Consider the following 19,198-nt stretch of genomic DNA (forward strand, 5'->3'; position numbering starts at 1 on the left):
TGGTGCAAGAGGCAGTGTCTGAATGATGGATGGTCTCTTTGAATCCGCACGCAGAACTTATGGGAGAGAATAAAAATCCACCATTGGAAGCGCCTCTGGTGTTCTGTTCAGGCAACGGTGAAGAGTTGCGTGTCCGGTCCAATATATTTGTTATGTTCAACACAGCATAACTCCATTAGGCTATAGAAGGTCTGTTCAAAAGGAACTGGTGGGGGGGGGGGGCTCTTGGCAGAGGAAAAAAAATTGCTGCGATCATCACACGCTATGCTGCACACTAGTGCAGCAGTAAATCACTGGCGGCACGGAAACTCTGGAATTGCGTGGGAAAGCTATTCCGGGGAAAATGTAAACGCCTCGGTTGTGTGTCGGCGCACGGCAAACGACCGAGAGACCGAGAGAGAGAGAGGGGCACTGCACGAACTGGGTTCTCTCGCGACTGCGAGGGTACACGGGGAGGTATTCGTTTGCATCTAACGAGACCGTTACAGGGAGGTTGGCACAATTCTACATTTGAAGCTTTCGCGACTGCAAGGATTCATACTCTTTGTTTTTTTCGGTATAGTCACGTAGATAAAATAAAATAAATTAAAACAACTAAATTGGCACAAGGTTCAGAGTATTTGGTTGCTATACATTTCCACGTGATAATCCGCCGTGTTGAGCTATTTAATTTGTCGCTTCTGAAAAAAGAGTTATACAGCTCAGTGGGCCTTTTGCTGGTGAAATATTTATATATATAGTTTTAGGTTTGGCGCTTGTATAGTACGTTGATCTTCTTTCGCACCGCACGTAGCCAACCGTGCTAATCGGAGGTGCAATGGCAGCACAACAAACTAAACACAAAAAGCCGTTCTAAAAAAAAAACACGAGTTGTTATTCTCGATTTAAAAGTGTATATAGCTCCAGCGGAGTGAAGTGGCCTCTCCTGCTGCTGGGTGTGGGAGTGGCGGAACTGCACCGGGGGGGGTCAACGAGCCGGATGGGCTCAATCGCCGGGCTGCCGAGAGAGAGAGAGGGGGGGAAGGGGGCGTTGGATGTGGCGGTCGACCAGGGGGAGGAGGGGAGCAATATTCACTCGTTGAACTGAGCGTTGTTGGAAGCGCTGGACAGTGTAGGAGGGTCGTGGTTAACACGCCTCTTCAATGTTGCATGGAAGGCGGGTAGGGTACCTCTGGATTGGCAAACTGAGGTTGTGGTTCCCATTTATTTTTTTTCAAAAGGGGACCAGAGGGTGTGCTCCAACTACAGAGGAACCACACTCCTCAGCGTCCCAGGTAAAGCTTGTGTCAGAGTGCTGGAGAGGAGGCTCCGCTCAGTGGTCGAGCCTCAGATGCAGGAGGAAGAATGCGGATTCCGTCAGGGTCGTGGAACAACGGACCAGCTTCTTTCCCTCTCACAGATATTTGAGGGGTCATGGGAGTACGCTTGACCAGTCTACCTTTGCTTTGTAGACTTGGAGAAAGCATATGACCGTGTTCCCCGCAATGTCTTGTGGGAGGTGCTGCGGGAGTACGATGTACCGGTGCTGCTTCTGTGCGCTATCCAGTCCCTCTATTCGCAGAGTGATAGCTGTGTCCGTATTCTTGGTGTTGAATCAAAGTCGTTCACTGTGGGTGTTGGACTCCGCCAAGGGTGCGTCTTGTATCCACTCCTGTTTGTGACTTTCATGGACAGGATATCAAGGCGCAGCCGAGGTATGGAGAGTATCCGGTCCGGGGACATGGAGGCGGCGTCGCTGCTTTTAGCAGACGACGTTGTCCTCTTTGCCTCGTCAGTCTGTGATCTCCAGCGTGCACTTGAGCGGTTTGATGCCGAGTGTGAAGCGGCTGGGATGAGGATCAGCACCCCCAAATCTGAGATCTTGGTTCACGCCCAGGAGATGGTGGAGTGTTCTCTCCAGGTGAGGGCCTTTCGTGGAGGAGTTTTAGTACCTCGGGGTCTCTTTCCCGACTGATGGCAAGTGGGAGAGGGAGATCAGCCGGCAGATCGGTGTGGCGTCCGCAGTGTTGAGGGTGCTGTACCGTTCCGTGGTAGTGATGCGTGAGCTGAGTTCTCCGACAAAGTGCGCGGTTTACAAGTCGATCTAGGATACCACCCTCACCTATGGTCATGAGCTTTGGGCAATGACTGAAAGGATGAGATCGCGGGTACAAGGGGCCGAAATGAGGGTTCTCCATAGGGTTTCCAGACTCACTCTCCATGATTGGGTGAAGAGCTCAGTAATCCGGTAAGCCTCAGAGTCGAGCTGCTGCTCCTCCGGATCAAGAGGAGCCAGTTGAGGTGGTTCGGGGACCTGGTAAGGATGCCCCCCCGGTAGACTCTCCCTGGAACGCTACCGGGCAGCACGTCCCACTATGCGAAGACCCGCGGGCCGGCCCAGAACACGCCGGCAGTGGAACAATGTAGCTCGGCTGGCCTGGGAACGCCTGGGAATTCCCCAGGAAGAGCTAGAGCCTGTCGCCAGGGCAAGGGAGGTCTGGACCGCCCTACTCAACATGCTGCCACCGCGACCCTCATCAAGGCAAGCGGACTGACAAACGAACGAACGAATGAACTGAGATTTGGTGCCAACTATGCTACGCCACTGCGGAGACAACATCACGGCACAGCGCAGATTATCGCAGTGTAATCACTTCATCAACGTGTGGCACGAGTCCATATCAGTAATAGGCCCGTGGCTTGCTAAACTGGTGGTGTAAATGATTTGAGCACTCTCTGCTGTATTTTATATTACAGAAAGCAAGTCCACTAGTGATTACATAATTCTCTCTGTCGTCCATATGTTACGTAACATATACCAGCATTTCATATGCTTGGCTTTAATCTGTCTGCCTCTGGGCGCATGCTAGCTAATGTAGCAGGGTTTGGGAATAAGGAATGTTCAAAGGTTTTTTATTTATTTTTTGATGAAATTAGTATCATGGCATTTATGGGATTAACATGTAAAACAAAGAGATATATAATTTATTTGCATTGCATATCAATTTGTGATGATACTTGCAGTTACTGATTTAAACATAATTTATCTATTCATCATCAACCATGTTTTATCTACTGCTGGATAAAGGTCTCTGCACGCCATCGTCTTCCCATAGTTTCGTGATGCACAATCCATCTCGCCCCTGCATATAGCCTATTTATCTCGATGGATTAGCAGACAATGTCTACTTCACATACTGTATCTGTCTCTGTACATACAAAAAATAATCTTTTACACAATACATCAGCCACACAGACGCCCATAAAGCCGTGGGCCAATAGCTTGTGTAAAATAAACTTTATTTTGTTTTATATATATGCAGAGACATGTATGGATAGCTTTCGTCTGCTTATCTAGTTTGTTCCCAATATTATGCACATGCATGGGTTTATCTGGGTGCTCCAGTTTCCTCCCATATGCAAACACATTAATTGGCCGATAGCACCTTAATATATAGAGGACCACAGAGCTTGGGAGAAATGTAATGTAACCACGACTGATATTTGTGTTACTTTCTCCAGACATAGCTCTTGTGACACCGCTGAATGAGCTGGTTGGCCGTATCGGGTGGTGAAGGGTTACGACACATTTATAAATTACGAGATCTAACCCAAAAACCTTTATTATGAATTGGCATATGAACTAAACTATTTTGTCTTAGCAAACCTTGAAGGTTAAACAAACATGTAACGGCGTATTCTTCTCTGTCTCGTGAAGACACTGAACTTAGCTCGTTCAGTTGGCGTGTTAACTTTGCAGAAGCATTGCGCTAAATTGGAAACACACCTTATTTATTCATCCAGAGTGAGTTCGTCTAATTCATTTTCCGATCAGGTGATGCACCGTGGTGGTGATGATGATGAGCTGTGTTTTGATGGCAGATGATCGCTGTGCTTGTGTAACATTGCATTACGGGCTGGTTGTGTATCGAGGTCATCTCAGGACTAGCTACAAAGTGTTGCCAATGTTTGTATACAGTAGTTGTGTATAACTTTTGGGTGCCTAAGATTGGTCGAGAGGTCAGACTCGCTGGCGCCCTCGGGCGAGTGTTGTACGCCTGGGGCAGGGGTGTCTGGAACTTACTCAAACAAAGGTCCTAAATGCAGGAGCGGCAAGGCCCCCCGTAGACAACAACACCAACACTGGACTGTATTCAGGAAGCCTGGGTTTACAACAAAGCGGGTGCCCGAGTACGCCACTGAATATTCACAGGCGGGGGGATTGTCAGGGATGTGACTCCACGGTGTTGAGATAAGAGCGTGCCCACGACACGGGCAAAAAATTAATAACGGGCCCTTTGGTATGCGTTTTTGTTGTTGTTAAGTGTGATGAATGACCGTGGCTGGCGTACACTCACATTAGTGCAGAGTATAGCAAGAACAATACCGTTAATATAGTGTCGAGGCCATGCTGTAAATATGCAGTACTGTAGTTCTGTAGATATGCTCTTCGCTCGCTCACCGTATTGCTCAGTTTTGTGTTTTGTTTTGGTCGATTTTTATTTGAAAGTAAAATTGATCAAATGCATCGTGGCAAAGTCTGGTATCTTTGCTTTTGCAAGATGTCGTTTAACAGTGAGATTGAATAACTTTACTTTTTTAAGTTTATGTTTGTTGGACTTTCTATAGGCTGGATAGGAATTATCTACTGATGGAAACATATTAATACGTCGATTCAAATGTGTCAATTGTCAACTTAAAGAAATTGTCTTAAATTTCCCAGGGCACCTTGGTGTCAAATGCTCTCTCCGAATGCAATCCAATCAATGTGTCCTCTTGTTCTGCTCAGGGGAAGGGCTATTTCCCAAGACGGTATTATTCTGGTACTGTATAACGCTGGTGAAGAAAGTGATAATTTTTATTATTGCATTATAATTTGGTTTGATATGTGAAGAGATTGTAGGGTGACATCATTTAATAGCCCTAAGTTAATGTTGGAAATTCCACATTCTCATGTATTGCAGGACATTCTCTGCATGGTATGGTGCACTGTGGACATCCCACGAAGTAGTATTCGTATTGCTGACTCCAGAAGGACGGTGGATGGAATGAGTACCCCTCACCAGGATTTATTTTTACAACCTTTCCATGGTGAATTAAACACCAAGTCCTTTTTTTAAAAATAAAGCTTAAAAATAAAGATTACTGCGCGTCCAAAAACCTGCAAACGTAAGTGGCCAAGAAGGAATGACACGTGCACTGGTTGAACAGGTGTGATTGGGGCAAAGCCGAATGTTTGGAATTCACCACTGAAGTTTCATCCCACGAGCTCTCCTCGTCACACCGAAGAGGGTTACGGGACGCCCCACCAGTGCCCGCTCCACGTTTTCCCACACGTGCTCAGTAAATCCCGCACATGTTTGATTTTACGCCTTTATTTCATTCTTTTTTTTTGCTTCGCTTATGTCTCAGCTATGTAGCGTTTTTAGGCTCCATGCCCAAGAATGGTTGGCAGCCCTGCGTGGCCAAGAGAGCAACGGCCTGCCAAGTGTAGCAACATCTTCAACATCGTCATCAGCTTCAGCAGCAGCAAGTGGCCGAAGCAGTAGCATGAAGCAAACGCAGCAGCATGTCGCGCTATAGTCATCGCACGCAGTGATCGCAGTCCAGTGTAGTACAACAGCATTTTGACACGTCTCTCACACACGCACGCACTTGCATAGACACACACACTTGCATACACACACGCAATGATGAGCTAAGGCAGAAGTAGTCCATTCGTCTACACAGCTGAGCCACAGCTGCAAGCCCCCCTACGCAATGCGTCAGACCACCTGAACCAAGACGGCCGGCAGGAACCCGGGCGCGCGAGCCCTCCAGGTGAGGGTGACGTTGGCCGTGACAGCTGTCACGGTTCAGGTGGGTGCCGTGCAGACCGCTGGGACTGTGATGCCACGGGGCAAGGGACACGGGGTCTGTCTGTGTGTGTGTCTGTAACACAGTGGCCTTTTACTGGTATTGTTGAGGTTACGGTCGGAATGAAAGCATGAAATGTGTGGCGTAATGTAAAACACGCATCTGCTCTAGTGAGTTGCACTGCAGTGTTTATGAAAGTTAAGCCTGAGTAATGTTGTTGTTTAAACCAGTCTCTGTTTGCCGTTGATATAATTATATATATATCAGAATCTACACAACGTTCCACGTGCACAATACATAGTATTGTATATATTTAATCCATATGCTGTACCCTTTGAAATGCATAAACGATTGCCGTATATGTATACAGCATTGTTACGTAATATAACAGAATATCAGCGACTGAAGTTGGCAACCCGTTATCTATTGGTAAAAAAAAGTCCACATTTCCATAACAGGATCCGATCTCTCCATCGGATGAAAAGGGATACATGATACAACATTTATACAGAATGTTGAAAATGCCTGGTTTAAATAAGGAGTTGTATCTATCCATGATCACTGGGCGTTAGTAGGTGTCTGCAGTCATGCTGTATAGGCCTCCGATGTGTTTTCAGGTTGTATCGGTACAACTTGAAAACTGAAAACACACGAAACAGCTATAATGATACGAATTCATCTTAGTAATGTGGAATTTCCATCTCTGGCTCATGACTGCCAATGGGAATGATTGACACCCTATTGATTGTTTGGGCATCGGGAGACTTGGATTTTCCTGTGTTAAGTATGTACTATACATTAATACATTTACCACGTGTGTATTACTTTATTACGTGTTGCAGTGTGGTTAGGCGGTCTGTGATTTATATTGGAGTATTGTGGTATCCATCGGTTGTATGAGAAATGTCGGAATTAATTTTTTCTACCAAGACTTTCACGCGAAAAACCCAGTAAGCCACGCCGCTCACCTAAATTAATTACATATGACTCGGCTAACTGTATCAGCATTTATTATCGAACGTTGTTGACCACAGCCATTTGAAATAGCTGCCAGGGTATTTTGACTCATGCTTAATTCTACCTCCTTAATTGCTATATTAAAGCTTAATTCAAGCTCCTTATTTTCTATATCAAAGCAATTAGAAACATGAGTGTGCCTTGCTCAAATGCGCGTAAGCTTCAGTCATTTGGTGACCATTCTACATTCCTATGGCCAGGAGAAGTCCTTAGGATAAACGCTGTTGGCTTCCCACTGCGTGGTGTGGCCTCGCCAGGTGGTGCTCATTTTTGCGAACCCAGGGAGGGACATTGGCAGGGATTTGAACTTGCACTCCCGTCGCTGTGATCCCTGCCAACTGACCAACTGAGCAAGAGTGCCGCCCTCACATGCGCAGCACACGAGACACAGAGTATAAAGTATATCCAGCAGTGTTATACAGATAGAGCATTCGGCCAGGCAGCGCTGTGGTTAGAGATAACACAAAATGAGCATTCGCGTCGTTGCGGAGAATATAAGTAACAAAGTCGATGAGCAGAAAATACGTCTCCCTCAAATATATGTCTCTCCACGTAAAATGTAAAAGTATTTTTTGTTACACAACCATCAGCCCCACGGCCTTCCGGGAAGTGAATCATTTCACATCGATGGTTCTAAACAAGCTAACTCTGGACCGTGTTCGACATACAGGTACATTGGTGAGACACTGAATGTAGAAGAAAATAGTCCAAAACGTGTCCTTAGTTTGCTTGGGTAGAATCAATGCCGCTGAAATTGTGCCCCCCACGGAAGTCCCAACACTACCAATGGAGATGAGCACTGCACCTTGGTAATTTGAGCAAGACACGCTGACTTCTATAATTTATTTTGTTGAGACACTGTCAAAACCAGTCCAAAGATTGTTTTTTGAGAATCGACGCTTCTTAAATTATACACTCCCATAAGGCTATGATGATTGTGTAAACAAAATCTTTTTTTTTGCTTGGAGAGACAGATATATAAAGGAGCCTCATTGTCAGGTTATCTATGTTGTGGTTAGAGAGGTTGATTTGCTGTGAGAAGGTTCCGAGTTCACGATGATGGGCATGCCCGGGTTAAGCTGCATTGTTGGGAGTTGGAGCCATTTCGAGTTCACCTTGGGGTGCGACAAGGATGTCCTCTGGCCCCTACAACTATTTAACATCTTTGAACCACCGAGTTTGAGTCGCCATGGCTGTACAGGAGGAATTAATTTCTGGTACAGATACAATGGGAGTCGGATCAATGCCTGGGTGTAGTCAAGGAATGGCTATCTATTGATCAACCTTGTTAAGTATGCTGATGACCTGGTAATTGCTGCTCACTCTGAGGAGTTGGAGATGCTGTTACTGAACCTAGAGCATGCTACAAAGAGTTACCATTAGTCCCACCAAAACTAAACACCTTCCTGTGTGTGTTATTTCATCAAACACTCCATCCCCTCAACTCTCCATGAGTGATGGGGCAGTTGTGGAGAGAGTAAACAAGTTTCCATACCTGGCTTGTATGATTATCACCAGCTTCACTTTGCTAGTGGAGAACTCACTCCGAATGAGTGAAGCAGCATTATCTTTTCACCAGCTGCATCATGCTTTGTGAAAGCTACATGGTCTATTGCTCCATACAAAGCTCCAGGTCTTCTCTGCCAGTTATGCGCTCCCTTCTCAATGCTTCCGATACTGTATATGTGGAGCCCTTTAAATGAATATTTGTGCCAATTTAGCACGTAGGCGAGATAGATCTAACCCAAAAACCTTTATTATGAATAACATTTGTGCCAGTTTGAAAAATTCAGGGTTGCCTGCTTACGATCCATCATGTGTTTAACCAGATTGGCTGAGGAGTTCATAGATCCTTGAAAGATCTGGAAACTGTCCCATCAGTGAGCTCCTCTGGCAGGCGAGGCAACTTTGGCTGGGTCATTTAGCCCGCATGCCCAAGCAACTTCTGTTTGGCTGGATAGATGGGGCAAATCGGGCATGGCACGAGTTCGAGAAGAGATGCACCGATGCGGTAAGAAGAATGTGTAGCTGAGTGGACTTGCAGATGACCGTCTCTTTGGAGGAGGCTCGTGAAGGACGCTGCTACTGGGCAGTGGGTGGCAGTCGCCCTCCAACAACAACGGAGGACAGAGGAGCGACGCTCACAACAACGAGCGGAGCGCCGGGCAGATAAAACGCGGCAAGCTGGCATAGTGGGGAGCACAGGTGGTGCATCTGCCAGTCATCTCAGTCGATCCACAAGCACCGAGGTCTGTCCCGTGACTTCCTGCCAGCAGAGAGCCTTTCACACTCCACGTGATGATTTAAAAGTACACCTAGCCTGGCACAAGCGCCTTGGTGACGTCACCGCCAACAACAACCGCTTCGTGGGCGCCAGCGGTTGTTGTTGTAATGCAGCTTGCTGTGTGCAGTGGTATAATGTGTACAGGCCAGCTGTGCTTTTGACTTGCCACAGTTGCCAGTGCATGTGTGACAGCCCTTACAGTATATGGCCATACAGTTTCCCATAAGGGTGATAAGTTTGAGATATATCCCAAAACGTGTAGCCCACGTACATGTCCAATGTTAACACATTGAATATTAACCACTACATTTTTGTGAGAAAAAAACCCGCCGTTTTTCACATTATTCGAGCATGATTCAATGCAACCGATGTAATGCCAAAGCACACTGTCACGACGGAGCTCGGGAAATCATTTAGAAGTGTGTTGCGGTGCTGTATAAGCTTATTAGAAATTCATACCAGGTTCGTGCAACATCCATTATCGCAAAGCATCACTCGCAGAGTGAGTTTAAGTTTCAGGAAGAAATGAAGAAAACCTCCATTTGCAGCGCTGTGGCCTCGTGGCTCCATTTTAGAGTGGGGCTCTTTCCCCTTCAAGGAGCCCACCGCAGCGGCTAACAAAGTGTTTTCTACTGCTCCAAGCTTGAACAAAGCTCATTAATATGAATTGCAAGCGTGCGCATTCAATAATTGTGCTTGCAGCTGCGTCTTTAGAGCTGAGAAATGCCAAACGATGGGGGTCTAAAACTTTTAAACACCTCCCACTTGTACCGCCGTTGACCATTCCAAATATACAAAAAGAAAGCAGCAAACTGCGGCGTTCTGGTGAAATGCGTTTTATGGCCACATGCTCACGAATGAGACTGGAGTCCATTTAGAAAGAGGGCTTTGGAGATGAATGGGCGAGAGAGATTTCAGCAGCCAGGAGCCTCGTCTGTGAAACATCATTCCATTCTTCCCCAGGACATGAACTCTCAATCGGTTGAGTCCTTTAGGTCCAATCTTAAAACACATTTGTTTTAACTTGCATACCACCCATCTGTTAAAGTTTACGTGACTTTTACTTTGAGTTGTTTTGTTTTATTCTGCTTAATTTGTTACGAATGTATGTGAAGCGATGAGAGGCTTTGTGTGAATGGTGCTGTATAATATCAAGTTTGATTTACAGATTATAATCTGTAATTATCACGAGGCGTCTTCAGGCTTCTGGATGCCCTTGTTGGCTACTGAGATCACGGACTCACACCCAGAAGGTTGCGAGTTTTTTTGTATTCTTGTCAGTGGTTGACTTAGCCCATCATTCCTAGTGGGTCCATAGATTAAATACTACTTTGTGGGAACGAATTTGTGGGCAATATTGGAGACATCAATTTGAGTGCAGACAGAAATGAGCGCCGCACAATCCACGTTTGAGCGGGGGGGAGATGTCTGTCATCATCGCTGCAGAAACCATGCGCAACTTGCAGCTGTAAAGCAACGGGCATTGTGACACAAAACATCGCACAGGGTTAGCTGGTAGGTGACAAGGACCCATTAAAAATTGCGACCACAAAAAGGAAAATTCTGCACTGTATCTCTTTCAAAACGGATTGCCGTGAGTGTTGCGTGGTTGGTGGATATTGGGGGAGGCAGACTCTTAATGAATAAGCGCAGATGTTTGCAGTGGGGATTTTTTTTTATCCGAGCATGTGCGTTGTGTTTATGGTTTACTTCAGCATCCTCGGTACAGTACTGCAGTTGCACCAGCCACCACACTTTAAAGTGGTGCAGTCCAAACTTAACCTCTCAGAAATATCGCGAGTATGCTCACTGCAGCCTTGCTGGCCCTGCTGGCAGTTGGCAATGTTCTCAGTTACAGTTCCTCGTCCCCAATCCTCCCCGATGGAGGCATCAATAATCCTAAACCCCACGATTCCTGGGAAAGTTGTCAAACTGTGACTCCAGCCTAACGGAGTCTGCCGTGTGTCGTATCCGTGTGTAATTACCCTCATACGTGCAGTACTGTCTCTAAAGTATCGTTCCCAGCGAGTATGATCTCATCCAGGTTACGGACGGCCAAATGTAAAAACTACTGCTTTCACCTGAAAGCATTAACCCACGCCCGACATGAATAATATTTCAATGCCAGCAGACGGTATTGTCTCCTGAAACACACGCACCCACAACTTTCAGGATGTTGAGATCTCATCACATATAATGACCAGGAGAGTGATTTATATCTCAACATTGAACAGATGACCAAAGAATAGATCACGATAAATTGGTTTTGATAAACCCCGCATGAAAAATAGATTTTTAAAAATGCAGGAAATAGCTAAAGGAGGCTTGCGGTGGCCAGCTGAGCTCAAGTATTGAGGCATTATCAGTGTCCCCCGGTGCTCTGCTTGGCCTGCTGCTGTTGCTGCTACTTTTTACGAGTACACATAGTGTTTTACTGTACTGTATTTAGGCTTTACATGACTTGTACATTATATAAAGACGGCATAAATATGTTTTTGTTTAATGTATTTGCGTGATCTTCACGGGTTTAGGGATTTTCCAATGTACCGTAAAAGGATGCCACTTAAAAGCGAGCAACATGTCTTTGTTAGTCTGAGGCCTCTTGGGATTGAGCAATGCCGATGTCAGCAGAAAGGCCTCAACTCTTTACAGGGCCACCATATTTTGTCTGCGTGCCTCCTGCAGTTTGTATTTTTTGCGCAGATCTTAAGCACCGATAGGACAGCTCTCTTCAGTCTCTGAGTGGTGCTCAGTTTGTTATTAAGAACATTGGCCTCGGCTTGTCCTGTAATGCCCTCTCCGCTAAGTTCAGTGCCGGGGATGGAAAGACGTTCTGAGATGGGTCCTGGGCGTTTGCGCGTTTTGTGGCAGTGTCCCACATGGCTGTCGCATTTCCAACTGGATCAGAACCCAACTTAAAGTGCACATTCAATGCACCAGACCTAGCGATACAACACGTTTCCATCGTGCGAATTTAGAATTTCAACCACTGGCTCAGGGCTGCCAACAGAGTTGAGGGACGCCTCAATTATTGTTTGAGCATGGAGCGACCTTGGCTTTGACCAGGTCGTACTATATTGCAGGAGCCAGCGTGCGAAAATTGAGATGCGACTTTGTAAATTAGTGTTGAGACCTCAAAAACAGACGGGCCACCACGCAGTGCCTGCGGCTACTGGGTGCAAACTAACTTCCACATTACTGTGAGTACTAACAGCTGCAATCTGAACTCTCTAATACCGGCTAATGTGTTCAACATTTGATACTTTTCCATAAACGAGTAACTTAGTAAGTTGTTCACCCCTTTTACTTGCGTACGCCAAGTTTCCTACTGTAAGCGATCAAACAAAGTGCCCTCTTAAAAGCACTCAACTTTACAAGTAACAGGTACATTTTGCCCGTGGGGTTGAAAGACGGCTACATCTTTTTCTCCAAAATGTGCCGCCTCTTTAGAGGCCACCATTCACAAGTGCTCCTCTGCTGCCATGCCCCCTCGCGTAGAGCAGCCAACCACAGCGCACAATCGGGTCACAATTCCCATTCATGCATCGGCAATGCCCACGAGGCACGCGCTGGTGAATCTCACTGGTGGACTGCGTTTACACTGGAATGGTGAATCTCACTGGTGAACCTGGATGGTGGACTGTATTTACACTGGAATGGTGAACCTAGTTGGTGAACCTAGCTGGTGGACTGTTTACACTGGAATGGTGAACCTCGCTGGTGGACTGTTTACACTGGAATGGTGAATCTGGCTGGTGAACCTGGATGGTGGACTGTGTTTACACTGGAATGGTGAACCTAGTTGGTGAACCTAGCTGGTGGACTGTTTACACTGGAATGGTGAACCTCGCTGGTGGACTGTTTACACTGGAATGGTGAATCTGGCTGGTGAACCTGGATGGTGGACTATTTACACTAGAATGGTGAACCTAGCTGGTGAACTAGGATGGTGGATTGTATTTACACTGGAATGGTGAATCTCGCTGGTGAATTGTGTTTACACTGGAATGATGCCAACTGCTTAATTAAATATTTTCAATAAAGACGTCATTATCCGTTGAAGGCACGCCGAGGTTCTGAAATACGTTTATTATGCCATTTATACAGTATAAACAAGGTGAACGAGTCCAGTATCCTTTTCCAGCCACGTTCCATATTTGTTAAAAAGGATAATTTGGTCGCTTTGTCAAATCAGGTTTTCAAAAAGCAGTACGATGTTTATGTGAAATATTTAGGTCATTGGTTTACGTAGGTAAAAGTGCAGTGGCTGAGTTGCTTTCTCATGCCAATGCTGGTGGAAGGACCTTCACTCGAGCAATTCGTCGAGTGCCACTCGAGAGGGAATTTGATCTACTCTCCCATGCCATCTTGATGTCTCGGAGATCAGGTAGGCTTACGCACACTTTACCCCCCCCCCCCCCCCCTACATGGAACCTGCCGATTCAACTAACTGTGCCGATCCCGTCTACACTGCTGAGTGGGCAGAGGCAGTGGGGAGGGAGATTTAAGAAACTAGCACAGTTGTTTCAACTGTCACACAAGGAGATTGACCCGACAACCTCTGGATTGCAAGCCCACTGTGCTAACCATTGCACCACGGGTTCCACCCCTTGCTTTCTTCTATGCGGTCCATTAAAAGCTTGGCTAGTGCAGGGTTGGAAATTGCCGTTTGGCTGCGTGTGTGGGTGCATATAATGCAGGCGGGGTTGGTTGATGTCGTGGAGATCATCATGGGAATCGCGCAACTGCAGGGAAAAAAAGCGCTGAATTTATTCATTATGATCCTGCCCCATGAATGTTTTGAGCAAGAAGACACTTCGGCTAAAATGCTACATGAATACCCAGTCCTCTTTTTTATACTACGAAATGAAATGCAAAGTTGTGACGTCCTCTTTAATCATAACTGATGAAGGAGCGCAGTTGGCACTCTGAAAACAAAAAGTGACCGATTACTGCAATTGATCTGCTACAAAATAGGCAAGGGTCTATTTAAAGCTTTCGTGACTGCAAGGATTCATCTTCTTTGGTTATTTCGGTAAAGTCACGTAGAATGAGAATAAAATAATAAAATAACACAATAAAATTCTCACGACGTTTCGGCCACAACGCAAGCGGCCGTCTTCAGGTGAAAGGTACAGACCTGTCGGGACGTCGGGATGACAGTTCTGCACCTTTCACCTGAAGACGGCCGCTTGCGTTGTGGCCGAAACGTCGTGATAATTTTATTGTGTTATTTTATTATTTTATTCTCATTCTACGTGGTGACTTTACCGAAAGAACCAAAGAAGGCAAGGGTCTGCTAAGAAAGTGCAACAGCCATCGGCAAGCAAACTGGAGGTGTCCCTTGGCCAGCCAAGAGATATGATACAAGCATATTGCAACTATGTTATCTTAAAGGCTGGGTTGATTGGAGTCTTCACCTAATAAGGCTTCACCCAATCTTACAAATGCTAGGTGATAGGGGGCGCACTTTGGTAGTTCGGACTCTCCCTACTAGCCAATGCTTCTTGGTGGTTAGTGGCTCCTGGTTAGATTACGAACATGATCTGTGACTTCAGCACTGAGCATGCTGTTCTTACCTTACTGCGTATTTCAGGATTCAGTTGTCAGAACAATCATAATTGGTCACATTGTCGAAGGGAGAAAAGCATAGACTCAAAAATACCATATTTGTACATTTTGTGTGCGTCTCTGAGTCACAGTGTGTGTCTGCTGCCAGAGGAGAGATGCAATGGCAGCGAAGTACAGTGTGGTAGTGGACATTTCGCCATTATTCAAGAGGGTCCCTGTACTAAATAAACAATCCATCAAGCTAAAACTAAGCAGAGTTATCACTGCTTAGGCGCACTGCCTAAATATGAAAGACTGTCATCCATGGAACCACTTGTAAGGCAGTCTTGATTTGATCTGGAGCGCTGATTGAAAGGACTCCTTGAAGAAAAACAGAACCCAAGCACTCCGGGACCGGTCCGTCTTCACGAAACAGTGGCTGCTCGTGATTATTGTTTAAAAAATGAGACTTAGGGTGTCTTCTCGTGATTTTTTGTGCGGTGGAGGGGGGATTTAGTTAAAATCCCGCTATATTTAAATAAGGGCAGACTTAAGTAAGACGAGGACGTGTTGGCGGGCTGCACTCCAAGTTCGCACAGCCAAACGTGAACGTGGCTCGCACGCTCACTGCGTGCTCACGGTTAAGGCCCCGTGGTCAGACTTGGGTTCTGTCCTGTTGGAAGTTGAACAACACCAGCATGCGCAACGGAGTGTTGTGTTCATGATGCTCGCACGCATTGAAAGTTGTATTTTTTTATATCCTTTTTTAATTAATTTAGTGTTTGGATTTTTATAGGGCGTTATATCGCAATGGTTTCTATAATGCTCGTGTCCTGCGATTAAGAAATTGCCTCACAGAACTTCGTCTCATATCCAGGGTCTCCTCTACTTACGAACGTTCGACTTACGAACTTTCAGAGATACGAACAAACCTGTTCGTATGTCCAGTTGCCTGTACGGAGCGAGAGTCGTAAGTTCAACCGTCGCGCAATCGACGGCGGTGGTTGCTCGTTGTCATTACCCAGCATTCCCAGCAGTTCTAACAAGGCAGCCACTATTGTTTGTTCTATTTCGGATTCATATAGCGGCCCTTTACCAGGGCGCTTTAAAATGCAAGCCGACGTCGTTTAGTAAGGGAGGTGACGGAATGGATGGAGCGACAGGGGCTGGGAACGGAGCCTCAACTACAACATTCCCTCTGTGTGCTGTTCACGAATATTATCATCCCCCATCATGTCTCAGAAGCGTCAGGGGTGGTGAAAGTATTGGGGGTGGTAGGAAGATGAACCAGTGGCGTGTACAGGAGATGATGCAACTTGTAAAGCCATTTCCCGTGTGTAGCGCACACGCCGTGCAACATGTTGGGAATTGACAGGAGTAAAGTTGTTGAACTAACGAACAAATCGACTGACGAACAGACCTCTGGAACCTAACTCGTTCCTAAGTAGAGGAGTCCCTTTAAATACACGTATCACTAAATACACGTATCACTAAATACACGTATCACTAAATACACGTATCACTAAATGCACGTATCACTAAATACACGTACCACTAAATACACGTATCAATAAATACACGTATCACTAAAAGACAATCGTGTCATTTACCGGGACCATTCCCTGACGAAAACACATGTAAACGTTTGGAAAATGTCAACAGCCTAGTAATAGTAACCCTCATGTCTGTAAACTTGGCGGGAGTATTTAAAATAATGCCTATTCCATTCATGCTAAATGTTTACACGTTCAAAGTTATATTTAGACTCACGTAAACGCTCCTTGCAATTTTAGAAAGGCAAGCATTGGCACAGTAATGCATTTAGGCTTATTGAAAGATAATTCATTGAAGGAGTCTGATTACAGCCATGGGAATGTGGAATTTCCACAAATGACTCAAGGCCACCAACGCAAATGAAGCATTGTCCCATCGTGCTCACTTCACCCTGAGCAACATCGTGGGTCAGTTTAACACGGAGTAGTAGCAGTAGGCTTTTGCGACGAATATTATCCATTATCGAGGTATTTTGGGTTAGATCGCGTAAATATATAAATGTGTCGTTAAACCCGCCACCACCCGACACAGTCAATTCGTTTGGTTTGTCGCGTAAACAAAACTTGCCAATTCGCAACTGGTACAGCACACCGGTGTGTTGGAGAGTAAATCCACAACATTTACAATTCGAGTACTGTGGGTGGCTCTCGAAAAGTAAAGTAATGGTAACAACAGCAACGAATTTAAAATATCCTGCTCTCAACCCATTTTGACTGTCCTTAATACTGTACTTGCACACACAGCAATGGAACACATCATGTTGAACAGCAGTCTGGGAGCTGTGAGCTTGTGATGAAGTAGGCACAAACACACCAGCTGTATGTCGGGATGGCCGCTGAGCCCTATGATTTATGTTTAACACGTAGGCTTTCGCGCTCAATATCCATAATTAAGGTTTTTTTTTTTTTGGGGGGGGGGTAGATCGCGTATATATACACAGCCAATTAGTGAGGCTTTGTCACGTAAACGTTAGTTACTACCCCTTCACCCCTCTAAACAAAATTATGGACCCCAAGTTGTAGGTTTTGCACGCAAGGGCGTGTGCCCTCTCTCTCTCTTTCTGCCCGAACACACAACACGCGACCACCACGGAGCAAAACCACAGCCAGGACCAGTGCCGTTGTTAAACGCAGCCTCTGAGGACAACGCTGCGAGTCGTCGAAGCAAACCTCCCGCTCGCTCTTTCGGAATCATACGATTTCAATTAATTGACTCTCGGGGCAACGGAATGCTTGGACAGCACATTGGCACGGTCAGCGTATTGTATGCTTGTTTTACATGGAGATTCATTCTCGAACATATAACAGCCATTTTTACTTTAATATTTTGTTCACGATTTTTTTTGTAAAAGTCATATCCCAATCACCAGCAAAAGATAATGCAACGTGTCCTTGCACCAGGATACACGTAATCATTTCCAACACAAACAATAATAGTGTCGTACTTGTACAGGAAATCCTCATTGAGCTGATTTGGATGTGTTGGCTCATGCATGTGGGAGGAAACTTGAGCATCTGGACAAAATACTCAAATACCCGTGCAAATATGCCATGAACACATTTGTTCTATTTCCATGAACTGACAATCTCCTAGATGTAGGGGTTAGGAGTCTCAATGATCACGATAATCTCTGCAATCATTAACCAAACCCACCTCCAAAGCACGTGATTGCAGGTACCACACACACACTATCACATTGGGCTACGTTACCTTTAAAGCTGTTTAGTTCTGTGTGACTGCATTTTTATAGCTAATTTAGAAACGAAATGTATGTACATTTGGGCAGAACTGGTCAAACACTGACCGGCCCTCCCAAAGGTCACCTGACTTTACCTTATTAGGTTAACCATAGGGTTGAGAAAAGACTATTGAAAGTTAACATGCACTCATGGGGCTGAGCCACACACGGACCTAAAATTGTAGGAGATCAGTGTATTGGCATGCGTGTGGAAAGTCTATGCAATTATTGTATGTAACACTGATCACTCAACATTAAGTATTCTCCTAACTGGCAATAGAGTTAAGAGTGCTCAACTTACAAGAATGTGTTTGAAATCCATATGACATTTGGGATCAGCTTCGTCCTTCATTCGTCCACGGTTGATAAAGTTAGTAAGAGAAGTCACACGTGGTTGTAATATCGTCCCATTACTTCATCTTATCGCACCTTGACGACTGCATCTCTCCTTTATAGACTCCTAAAATCCCTCATCGACAAAATAATCGTCAACTCCGGTGTCAACCTTCTTCTCTGCACCTGCAAACGATACCATATCACCCCAGGTACCACATCACCCCAGGTACCACATCACCCCAGGTATCACATCACCACAGGTACCACATCACCCCAGGTAACACATCACCCCAAGTACCACATCACCCCAGGTACCACATCACCCCAGGTACCACATCACCCCAGGTACCACATCACCCCAGGTACCACATCACCCCAGTCCTCACGTTCCAACACAGCGCCCAATCCTCATTTTCCACCACAATCAAATCCCAAGTCAACTAAAGGGTTGGCCTTACTACCATCAAGCTTCTCCGTGGATTCACACCTGCGTATGCCTACTCGTCTTCAAGAGTCTCATCAATCTGCTCCGTCCTATCTCGCCGGTCAGTGCCTACCGGCTTCAATAGACATCAAAGCGACTCCGACTACGATCCGCGGCTGGCGGCGACCTGCTGCTGCTGTACCCGCCGCGTGTGAACCTCGCGCGCGACGCGGCCTGCACTGTTTCGGGGTCTCCGGCCCAAAGACGCTGGAACACGCTGCCAGGTCATGCTCGGGATCCATCCCTGAGTCTGAGCCAGTTGTGCAAGAGACTGAAAAATGGTTGTTGTTGTTGTTGTTCTTTCAGAGAGCCCACTTCAACTTGTGATCGATGCGCATTCGTGATGGAGTGGACTCATAAGAGTGCACAATAACAGATGTTCTTACTTACTCACCTCGCT

The 19,198-nt window shown here is 45.9% G+C and overlaps 1 protein-coding gene across 2 annotated transcripts in view; it reads left to right on the forward strand.

The window, feature by feature from the left end:
• The first annotated feature begins 1,069 nt into the window (after nucleotides 1-1,069).
• LOC116940462 (complement C1q tumor necrosis factor-related protein 7-like) overlaps nucleotides 1,070-19,198 on the forward strand; it is a 28,223-nt gene continuing 10,094 nt past the window's right edge. The window contains exons 1-2 of one of the 2 annotated variants that reach the window (XM_076065941.1): nucleotides 1,070-1,900; nucleotides 4,944-5,838. The gene's annotated coding sequence lies outside the window, so the exon portion shown is untranslated. Of the gene's footprint in view, nucleotides 5,839-19,198 lie in introns of both variants that reach the window. The other variant, XM_076065940.1, reaches the window with a different exon arrangement.

This window comes from Petromyzon marinus, chromosome 9, assembly GCF_048934315.1.
Source record: "Petromyzon marinus isolate PM22_M1 ecotype Great Lakes invasive population chromosome 9, UKy_Petmar_22M1.pri1.0, whole genome shotgun sequence".
NCBI lineage: Eukaryota > Metazoa > Chordata > Hyperoartia > Petromyzontiformes > Petromyzontidae > Petromyzon > Petromyzon marinus.